The sequence below is a fragment of the Anomaloglossus baeobatrachus genome, chromosome 9, assembly GCF_048569485.1.
Source record: "Anomaloglossus baeobatrachus isolate aAnoBae1 chromosome 9, aAnoBae1.hap1, whole genome shotgun sequence".
Classification (NCBI taxonomy): domain Eukaryota; kingdom Metazoa; phylum Chordata; class Amphibia; order Anura; family Aromobatidae; genus Anomaloglossus; species Anomaloglossus baeobatrachus.
In genome coordinates, this window is record NC_134361.1 from 85,016,329 (window position 1) to 85,028,683 (window position 12,355).

General features: G+C 45.0%; 1 protein-coding gene across 2 annotated transcripts in view; it reads right to left on the bottom strand.

Annotated features, from left to right (window-relative positions):
* Positions 1-12,355, bottom strand: part of ATP7A (ATPase copper transporting alpha) — a 132,440-nt gene that overhangs the window by 119,060 nt on the left and 1,025 nt on the right. The window lies entirely within an intron of this gene.

Consider the following 12,355-nt stretch of genomic DNA (forward strand, 5'->3'; position numbering starts at 1 on the left):
TTCTTCCTGAAAATGATTGCAATCACAAATTCTTTGGTATTATTAACTTCATTTATTTTGCTTGCAATGAAAAAACACAAAAGAGAATGAAACAAAAATCAAATCATTGATCATTTCATACAAAACTCCAAAAATGGGCCAGACAAAAGTATTGGCACCCTTAGTCTAATACTTGGTTGCAGAACCTTTAGCCAAAATAACTGCGAACAACCACTTCCGGTAACCATCAATGAGTTTCTTACAATGTTCTGCTGGAATTTTAGACCATTCTTCTTTGGCAAACTGCTCCAGGTCCCTGAGATTTGAAGGGTGCCTTCTCCAAACTGCCATTTTGCGATCTCTCCACAGGTGTTCTATGGGATTCAGGTCTGGACTCATTGCTGGCCACTTTAGTAGTCTCCAGTGCTTTCTCTCAAACCATTTTCTAGTGCTTTCTGAAGTGTGTTTTGGGTCATTGTCCTGCTGGAAGACCCATGACCTCTGAGGGAGACGCAGCTTTCTCACACTGGGCCCTACATTATGCTGCAAAATTTGTTGATAGTTTTCAAACTTCATAATGCCATGCACACGGTCAAGCAGTCCAGTGCCAGAGGCAGCAAAGCAACCCCAAAACATCAGGGAACCTCCGCCATGTTTGACTGTAGGGACTGTGTTCTTTTCTTTGAATGCCTCTTTTTCTTTCCTGTAAACTCTATGTTGATGGCTTTTCCCAAAAAGCTCTACTTTTGTCTCATCTGACCAGAGAACATTCTTCCAAAACGTTTTAGGCTTTCTCAGGTAAGTTTTGGAAAACTCCAGCCTGGCTTTTTTATGTCTCGGGGTAAGAAGTGGGGTCTTCCTGGGTATCCTACCATACAGTCCCTTTTCATTTAGACGCCGACAGATAGTACGGGTTGACACTGTTGTACCCTCGGACTGCAGGGCAGCTTGAACTTGTTTGGATGTTAGTCGAGGTTCTTTATCCACCATCCGCACAATCTTGCGTTGCAATCCCTCGTCAATTTTTCTTTTCCTTCCACATCTAGGGAGGTTAGCCACAGTGCCATGGGCTTTAAACTTCTTGATGACACTGCCCACCGTAGACACAGGAACTTTCAGGTCTTTGGAGATGGACTTGTAGCCTTGAGATTGCTCATGCTTCCTCACAATTTGGATTCTCAAGTCCTCAGACAGTTCTTTGGTCTTCTTTCTTTTCTCCATGCTCAATGTGGTACACACAAGGACACAGGACAGAGGTTGAGTCAACTTTAATCCATGTCAACTGGCTGCAAGTGTGATTTAGTTATTGCCAACACCTGTTAGGTGCCACAGGTAAGTTACAGGTGCTGTTAATTACACAAATTAGAGAAGCATCACATGATTTTTCAAACAGTGCCAATACTTTTGTCCACCCCCTTTTTTATGTTTGGTGTGGAATTATATCCAATTTGGCTTTATGACAATTTTTATTTTTTTTTTCACTAAAGACAAAATAAATGAAGATAATAATACCAAAGAATTTGTGATTGCAATCATTTTCAGGAAGAAACTGAGTATTCTCTGACAGAATTGCAGGGGTGCCAATACTTTTGTCCAGCACTGTAATGTAAAATATATATATACACACATATATATGTACATACACACATACACACACACACTGCTGCATATACATCACATAGGAGACATTGAGGCCGCTGTATATTTTTCAGCTATGAGACTCCGAGATGGCTGTATACACATCACATAGGAGAAACACCGAGACTGCTGTATATAGAGGGGGTGAAATAAGTATTGATCATGTCACCAGTTTTCTAAGTAAATATATTTCTAAAAGGGCTATTGACATGAATTTTTCACCAAATGTAATTCCTCACATGACGAAAGGGAGCTGCAAAAAGTCATGGAAAGTCATGACACCAGCTCAAATCTATCAGTAATTAGAAAGCAAACCTACCACTTAATAAAAAATATCACCTACTTTAACTGCTGGCCTATAAAAAGGTGTCTCATTACCAAGGTGCCACAAAAGAAACATCTCATGTTAAGTAAAACCAGTGAGCTATCAAGACATTCACAACCTTATTGTTGCAAAACACACTGATGGCATTGGTTACAGAGTAATTTCTAAACTACTGAAAGTTTCAGTGAGCACTGTTGAAGCCATAATTTGGAAGTGGGAAGAACATGGTTTCATCAAAAACCATCAACAAGCAGGTGCTTCCCACAAGACTTCAGACAGAGGAGTGAAAATAAATTATCAGAAGTGTTGTACAAGAGCCAAGGACACCAGTGGAGAACTACAGAAAAACATAGAATCAGCCAATCACCTGACCTGAATGCAATGGAAGATTTCTGGAAGGAACTAAAGCTGAGAGTTCATAGGGGGAGCCAACAGAACCTTCAGGATCTGAAGAGTGCATGGAAGAATGGACCAAAATCACACCAGAGCAATGCATGCAACTAGTATCTCCATACAGGTTGCGTCTTGAATCTGTTGTCACCTACAAAGGCTTTTGTACAAAATATTAAATTTTGGTGTGTTAAATACTTTTTCTCTGTGTCACTATTATTAGGTGTGATTATTACGCATAACAAATTTATGGACATCTATGGTGTAATTTTGTTGCCTGTGTGAATTGGATGGATTGTTACCAACATATGGTGAGAAATTCATGTCAATACCACCTTTAGATATATAGTTACTTAGAAAATTGGTGACGTGTTGAATACTTATTTCATCCGCTGTATAGACCACATAAACATGACACAGACTGCTCATATACATCACATAGGAGACACAAACTGTACTGCATATAAATCACATAGGAGATACTGAGACTGCTGGACACAACAGGGAACAGCAGTTCTATGTCACTCATGTATCATTGCCAACCATTAGACAGGATATTTAGCCCCCAATGCAAAGCCACAGGGATCATGGAAAATGTAGTTTGCATTATAAGAACCAACAGGAATCAATTGTCAAAGGAAAAAAACAAAAACGCAAGAAATGGCACCTATCACAGGTATTCACAAAGCATATCCAAGAGTCTTTACAGTATTCTTAGCAAATAAGTTATGGCTCACTGCATAGACATAAAACACATACAACCTTTTCCCACATTTCAGGCTTCAAAGATAAAAAATTTAATGTTATGGTGAAGAATCAACAAGTGGGACACAATTGGGAAGTTGAACAAAATTTATTGCTTAATTTTAAACTTTTTAAAAAAATAAAAAACTGAAAATTGGGGCGTGCAATATTATTCAGCCCCTTTTCTTTCAGTGCAGCAAACTCACTCCAGAAGTTAATTGAGGATCTCTGAATGATCCAATGTTGTCCTAAATGACTGATGATGATAAATATAATCCCCCTGTGTGTAATCAAGTCTCCGTATAATGCACCTGCTCTGTGATAGTCTCAGTGTTCTGTATAAAGCACAGATAGCATCATGAAGACCAAGGAACACAATTGGCAGGTCCAAGATACTGTTGTGGAGAAGTTTAAAGCCGAATTTGGTTATAAAAAGATTTCCAAAACTTTAAACATCCCAAGGAGCACTGTGCAAGCCATCATATAGAAATGGCAGGAGTATCATACCACTGCAAATCTACCATGACCCGGCCGTCCCTCAAAAATGTCATCTCAAAAAAGGAAAAGACTGATCAGAGATGCAGCCAAGAGGCCCATGATCACTCTGGATGAACCGCAGAGATCTACAGCTGAGGTGGGAGAGTCTGTCCATAGGACAACAATCAGTCGTACACTGCACAAATCTGGCCTTTATGGAAGAGTGGCAAGAAGAAAGCCATTTCTCAAAGACATCCATGAAAAGGTGTTGTATAAAGTTTGCCACAAGCCACCTGGGAGACACCAAACATGTGGAAGAAGGTGCTCTGGTCAGATGAAACCAAAATCAAACTTTTTGGGCACAATGCCAAACGATATGTTTGGCGTAAAAGCAACACCGCTCATCACCCTGAACACACCATCCCCACTGTCAAACATGGTGGTGGCAGCATCATGGTTTTGGCCTGCTTTTCTTCAGCAGGGACAGGGAAAATGGTTAAAATTGATGGGAAGATGGATGGAGCCAAATACAGGACCATTCTTGAAGAAAACTTGCAAAAGACCTGAGACTGGGACGGAGATTTGTCTTCCAACAAGACAATGATCCCAAACATAAAGCAAAATCTACAATGGACTGCTTCACAAATAAACGTATCCAGGTGTTAGAATGGCCAAGTCAAAGTCCAGACCTGAATCCAATCGAGAATCTGTGGAAAGAGCTGAAAACTTCTGTTCACAAACGCTCTCCCATCCAACCTCACTCAGCTCCAGCTGTTTACAAAGGGAGAATGGCCAAGAATTTCAGTCTCTCGATGTGCAAAACTGATAGACAAATACCCCAAGCGACTGCAGCTGTAATCGCAGCAAAAGGTGGCGCTACAAAGTATTAACTTAAAGGAGATGAATAATATTGCACGCCACAATTTTCAGTTATTTATTTTTTTAAAAAAGTTTAAAATAAAACAAGAAATTTAGTTCACCTTCACAATTGTGTTCCACTTGTTGTTGATTCTTTACCATAACATTAAAATTTTTATTTTTAAGTTTGAAGCCTGAAATGTGGGAAAAGGTTGAAAATATTCAAGGGGGCCGAATACTTTCGCAAGGCACTGTATGCTGGAGCGCTGCTTTTAAAAAGTGACCAAGTTAATTAATTTTCACACATCAATAGTACAAATGAAATAAAATACACTTTGTAATATATCTTATTGCAGAAATCTGCTTCTTTCTCCTGGACTGATCATTCATTCTCAAAAATGCAGTGAATACAGGTTTTCCCATTAGTGAAACAGCAGATGACAGTTGGTGCTCATCTCATATAGTTCTATGCAGAACTGTAACTGTTGTTTCAGGAGAACTTACAACAGAATCTCTGCCTCTAGCTGCCTCCTCCATAGAAGTGTAAAAGCACCAACTGCCATCTTCTTTATCAGTAACAGGAATATCTGTCATCACTGAATACAGATATTACCCATGAATGGAGAGTGAAAGATCAATCCAGGAGGAGAAAGAAGCCGATTTCTCTTATAGTGAAGCTACTGGCTTATTGTTATGAGCACTACTGATTTATCAAATAATAATTAAAATGTTGGATAATCTCAAATATTCCCATCAAAAATCCATTATAGATAATCCACAGTCTGCACTCCTGAAATGCCGGATACTTATATTTTCCACAAAACAACAATCCTGGTGCACTGAACCGTGAAGCAGGCAAGTGAATCTGATCTTAGGCTATGTGCGCACTAGTAAATGGACTTTTCTTAAAGGGAACCTGTCACCAGCTTTTCGGCATAATAAGCTGCGGCCACCACCACTGGGCTCTTATATACAGTATTCTAACCTGCTGTATATAAGAGCTCAGGCCGCTGTGTATAACAAAAAAACCAAACAAACACTTTATAATACTCACCTAAACCGGTCGCTGCGGTGGATGTGGCTCAGATGGGTGTCTCCGTTATCCGGTGCCGACGCCTCCTCTTTCGACCATCTTTGTCCTACAGCTTCTGAAGCCGCGGTGCATGACGCGTCCGATGTCATACACACTCGCCGGCATTCAGGTCCTGAGCAGGGCAGATCAAAGTATTGTAGTGCGCATGCGCGGGACCGGCGAGTGTGTACGCGTCATGCACACAGGCTTCAGGAGGCAGAAGATGGCCGAAAGAGGCAGCACCGGAGGACGAAGACACCCATCTGAGCCGCAGCGACGGTTTAGGTAAGGGGCGGCACGGTGGCTCAGTGGTTAGCACTGCAGTCTTGCAGCGCTGGGGTCCTGGGTTCAAATCCCACCAAGGACACCATCTGCAAGGAGTTTATATGTTCTCCCCGTGTTTGCGTGGGTTTCCTCCGGGTACTCCGGTTTCCTCCCACACTCCAAAGACATACAGATAGGGACTTTAGATTGTGAGCCCCAATGGGGACAGTATTGCAAATGTATGTAAAGTGCTGTGGAATTAATAGCGCTATATAAATGAATAAAATTATTATTATTATTATTATTATTATAAAGTGTTTTTAACGTTCTACACAGAGACCTGGGCTCTTATATACAGCATTCTAACATGAGGAGGCGCCGACACCGGAGAACAGAGACACCCATCTGAGCCACATCCACCGCAGCGATTGGTTTAGGTGAGTATTATAAAGTGGGTTTTTTTGCAGCTTATATGGAAAAAACCTTGTGACAGGTTCCCTTTAAGAAAAATCCGCACCCTCTGGCAGAATAACGCACCCGCTGCAAAAACCGCGGTAAAACCACACACGCGTTTTTGCTGCAGTTTGCCGTGGTTTTGCTGCATTTTTTGCCATTATCTATGGCAAAAACCGCAGGTACCTGCATAAAGGAAGTGACCTGCTCATTATTTTTGCTGCAGAAACTCTGCAGCAAAACCTCTAGGGGGGGAAGGGGGGGGGGGAAATCGCAGTGTGTGCACACCATATTTTTTTTTACCATAGGTGTTGCTGGGGAAGGACTGCAGAAAGGTTATGAACATTTTCTGCAGCAATTCATGCAGCAAAACCGCGGCAAATCTGCGGCAAAAACCACAGCGTGCGCACAGGGCCTTATAGGGTGTAAGGTCCAGGAACAATATATTTTATCTTGTGGCGCTAGGGTGTATACCAGTAACACAAGATGCCTGTAGCTGCCTTTCCTTCCTTCCTTCTGTATAGCACGGCCAAGTAATGTACTCAAGACTGCTGCAGCCACCTCCTCATCACGAGAGGGGTTTATAATATAGCCACCACTTAATAATACTTTTAAATATTTATATTTTAATGAAATTATAAGCAAATTGAGTTCCAAGTATATCCTTCAGGCTGAATATCTAACCATTTCACAGCATGCGGTCTCAGACACCGGGAAAGCCGCAGCTTCTGATCGCACACTTCTCCTTTCCCTCCAAGTGCACACATGACAGATTTCTTGCAGATTTTGCTGTGAATGCTAAATAAAATTTTAAAAAAAAAAAAAAAAAATCTAAAAAAATGAAATGTGACTTTAGAGAATCCCAATGACAATGAAACAGATACGGTGCCTTGAAAAAGTATTCATACCCAGTAAACTATTCCACGCTACAACCACAAACAAATGCATTTTATTGGGATCTTATGTGATATACCAACACAGTAGCAAGTATCTGTGAAGTGCAAAGAAAATGAGAAATGGTTTTCTAAATATTTTTTTTAAAAAAAATTATAAATCTGAAAACTGTCACGTGCATTTGTATTTAGCCTCCTGAAGTCCGATACCTCTAAATAAAATCCTGAGTGACCATTGGCCTCCAGAAGTCACCAAATTAATAAATTGAGTCCATCTGGGCACAATTTATTCTCAGTATAACTACAGCTGCTCTGTGAAGGCCTCAGAGGTTTTTTGAGAATATTAGAGATTAAACAGCATCATGAAAACTAAGGATCACACCAGACAGGTCAGGGATAAAGTTGTAAAGCAGGGTTAGGTTATTAAAAAAAAAAAAAAAAAAAGCCCAAGTTCTGAACATCTCACAGAGCACTGTTTAATCTATCATTCAAAAATGATAGCCCTATGGGACAACTGCAAACTTACTAAGACTTGGCCAATAGGTAAACTGATATGCCAAGCAAGGAGAACATATATGTATATAACTATATATATATATATATATATATATATAAAACTATATATATATATTATACATGTATATAACTACCAAAAAATAAACTAAGGCTAGCTTCATGGTTGATGTACGGACTATGATTACTGAACCACCCAACGGTCTCCCATCCAGATCTCAAGAGGCATCTAATAGGCGTTTGGGTCAGGAGAACAGCGGCCGATCTACAAACCAAGGTCCGCACATGGACTGTGAACTCACCTCAGACAGTCTGGTCTGTGCAGACTCCGGCATCATAGGAGCACAGTTTGTCAGGTATATATACTACTAAAAAGGTAAGAAAAAGCAATGACAAAACCATACCACGTGCACGCACCATTGATTTAAAGGCTGTCAACAGCAAAAGTAGGTTCAAAGAAGGCAAATTGGAATTCAACATGACCGCTAGTAAATAATTACATTTAGAAACTAATGAAGCAGAAATGAGTAAGTGTGCAACGCAATCAGTCTAATCTGATGACAAATTAAGTCTTGAAATACACGGGAAGAGACATATGAAGAAAAGTCACAGAATAAAAAAAGTGCATAGAGATCACATCCAAATTCTTCTCCGATAGGAAATGTCAACAAAGGCATTAGAAGGAATAAACGATGGGTGTGAAGCTGAAGAGTGGAAAGAACAAAGAAGAACCTCATAACCTGAAAGGGTGTGGAAGGGAAGAGGATGAACAGATAGGACAGGGGAGGTTACAGGACAAGAGATCAGGCTGGTGTCACCAGTAGAGTTGAGAGGATTGCTAATAATCCGGGTCCGGCGGATCCGTTGCGGGTTGTCACAGAAATCCGGCCCAATGTAAGTCAATGGGGAGGGGAGGGGAGTGGAGAAGGGTGGAGAAGGGTGGAGAAGGGTGGAGAAGGGTGGAGAAGGGTGGAGAAGGGTGGAGAAGGGTGGAGAAGGGTGGAGAAGGGTGGAGAAGGGTGGAGAAGGGTGGAGAAGGGTGGAGAAGGGTGGAGGATCCGGATCGGACGCTGAAACCGCGCGGATCCGGACTTTTACAGTTCGGGTCCGCTCAACACTAGTCACCAGTGCTTCTATACGCCGGAGATACCGACCCAGTATGGAGGGATTACAGATCAACGCTGCCTCAGTAATAATCATACTGATGGGCTGTCATCTACGCCGGAAATCACAAATGGGTTCATCTGAGAACAACCTGGATCATCATGATGGACAGATGTCACGTCATTTATCAAGACTGTGGCCATAGTCAGGTACACACCTCGTGAACCTTACAGAAGCCAAAAACAGAGTGTGCACTAAAGGGACTGAGATACAGATTACTTTCGAAAAAGGATAAAGAAATGGAGCTGAAATAGATAGACAGGAGAGAGTGACGCTGTAAAGTATTGTCAGCCCAGTGCCTGCATAATGGGCACAGAGGCAATCACACGAAGAGAGCAGCTGTCAGGTAACGCAAAGCACACACATAGGAAGAAAGGATCCGAATCCATAGGAAGAAAGGATCCGAATCCATAGGAAGAAAGGAACCGAATCCATAGGAAGAAAGGAACCGAATCCATAGGAAGAAAGGATCCGAATCCATAGGAAGAAAGGATCCGAATCCATAGGAAGAAAGGATCCGAATCCATAGGAAGAAAGGATCCGAATCCATAGGAAGAAAGGATCCGAATCCATAGGAAGAAAGGATCCGAATCCATAGGAAGAAAGGAACCGAATCCATAGGAAGAAAGGAACCGAATCCATAGGAAGAAAGGAACCGAATCCATAGGAAGAAAGGAACCGAATCCATAGGAAGAAAGGAACCGAATCCATAGGAAGAAAGGAACCGAATCCATAGGAAGAAAGGAACCGAATCCATAGGAAGAAAGGAACCGAATCCATAGGAAGATAGGATCCGAATCATAGCATTTAAATATTTTTGCAGTCGTCCTGAAGTTGGGGAATGCGAGAACAGATGAGATTGTCATTTCAATAATCTATAACCGGAGAAATGAAGAAAAATAAAATATATACACACACACACACACATCCCCTACACTGCCCTTTATAGACTAATACACACATCTAAAGAGGTTTGTAGATCCCGGGAGATCTAGGAGTGTTTGATCATACTGCAGACAATGGTCAGCCCATTTAATAAGTATCATCAAGGGGGTGTCTAAGGATAATTATTGAGTACACCTGCAAGCTTTACATGGAATTTTCCTTGCTAAACCTCCCTTCTGTTGTCAATAAAGGAGGGACTTTTAATAATAAAGTTGACTGCTTTTTGCCCAAGTTACAGGTTACCGCAGCATTACAGTGAAGAGGTGGCTGGTCTCCTAGGCAATGAAGACAGCACCTACAATCTCTTGCTATAGTGATTGTAAGCGCTGCTCTGATCACTGCATATTGATAGCTTCTGTGCCCATATGCTCCTCCATTGCTGCAGAGGAAGAGTTACCTCTGTTACCAACACAGGAGAGCGATGAATTCAAACATGAAAACACCCGTGTAAGAGCACACGGTGTACTGTACAGACACAGGACTAATACTGATGACGAATCCCTGGGATCGGCCACCAACATTAGAGAGTGTGTCCAGCTATCACCCCCCCCCTCCACATGAGATGTTTCAAGGGGTTGTGGCGTATCCCCTCAACCCTGCTGCGGCGCTCACCTCAGCCCCACCCCAATGCGGCACCCCCCTCCGCCCCCATCGTGGCACTCCCCTCCGCCCCCATCGTGGCACTCCCCTCCGCCCCGGCCCCATCGTGGCACTCCCCTCCGCCCCGGCCCCATCGTGGCACTCCCCTCCGCCCCGGCCCCATCGTGGCACTCCCCTCCGCCCCGGCCCCATCGTGGCACTCTCCTCAGCCCCATCGTGGCACTCTCCTCAGCCCCATCGTGGCACTCTCCTCAGCCCCATCGTGGCACTCTCCTCAGCCCCATCGTGGCACTCTCCTCAGCCCCATCGTGGCACTCTCCTCAGCCCCATCGTGGCACTCTCCTCAGCCCCATCGTGGCACTCTCCTCAGCCCCATCGTGGCACTCTCCTCAGCCCCATCGTGGCACTCTCCTCAGCCCCATCGTGGCACTCTCCTCAGCCCCATCGTGGCACTCTCCTCAGCCCCATCGTGGCACTCTCCTCAGCCCCATCGTGGCACTCTCCTCAGCCCCATCGTGGCACTCTCCTCAGCCCCATCGTGGCACTCTCCTCAGCCCCATCGTGGCACTCTCCTCAGCCCCATCGTGGCACTCTCCTCAGCCCCATCGTGGCACTCTCCTCAGCCCCATCGTGGCACTCTCCTCAGCCCCATCGTGGCACTCTCCTCAGCCCCATCGTGGCACTCTCCTCAGCCCCATCGTGGCACTCTCCTCAGCCCCATCGTGGCACTCTCCTAGTAATATCTATGTAACATTGTTTTAGTGGCCATGAAAGATATTAAGTCCAGATTCACTGAAGTGAATAAGACGACACTGCAATACCTGGCATCACTGCAAGGAAGAAAACAGCAACAGCATCCCGGACCCGGCATTTAAACCGGTGTAAACAGTGGATAGGCCGCAGATTGTTCCAACAGCAAAGCAGAGGGGTTACAATAGTCGCAGCCCAACTGACCTCACATTAACCCCATATAGTCAGTATAAGCCACCAATATTAACATGTAGGACAAGTCAATTATTATCCATGTCTGACATTATGTGCTGCTCATAGGAAACTCAACAGTATTAATGATGGACAGATACTGAAGACACACGGATACTGTCCGATACCATTCAGTATTATGTCTAGTTCTGCATGAGAAACTCCGAGTACCGTGTAGGAACGATGGCGGATGGACGTACAAACAGCAGTGCGGACAGGAGACAAGGGGCCGCACTCAAGAGGGGAGATCAGGGCCCAGAAGTGACCCCGGCACCGTCAGCACTGAGCCCAGAAGCGACCCCGGCACCGCCAGCACTGAGCCCAGAAGCGACCCCGGCACCGCCAGCACTGAGCCCAGAACCGACCCTAGCATTGCCAGCACTGAGCCCAGAACCGACCCTAGCATTGCCAGCACTGAGCCCAGAACCGACCCTAGCATTGCCAGCACTGAGCCCAGAACCGACCCTAGCATTGCCAGCACTGAGCCCAGAACCGACCCTAGCATTGCCAGCACTGAGCCCAGAACCGACCCTAGCATTGCCAGCACTGAGCCCAGAACCGACCCTAGCATTGCCAGCACTGAGCCCAGAACCGACCCTGGCTCCGCCAGCACTGAGCCCATAACCGACCCTGGCTCCGCCAGCACTGAGCCCAGAACCGACCCCGGCACCGCCAGCACTGAGCCCAGAAGCGACCCCGGCACCGCCAGCACTGAGCCCAGAAGCGACCCCGGCACCGCCAGCACTGAGCCCAGAAGCGACCCCGGCACCGCCAGCACTGAGCCCAGAAGCGACCCCGGCACCGCCAGCACTGAGCCCAGAAGCGACCCCGGCACCGCCAGCACTGAGCCCAGAAGCGACCCCGGCACCGCCAGCACTGAGCCCAGAAGCGACCCCGGCACCGCCAGCTCTGAGCCCAGAAGCGACCCCGGCACCGCCAGCACTGAGCCCAGAAGCGACCCCGGCACCGCCAGCACTGAGCCCAGAAGCGACCCCGGCACCGCCAGCACTGAGCCCAGAAGCGACCCCGGCACCGCCAGCACTGAGCCCAGAAGCGACC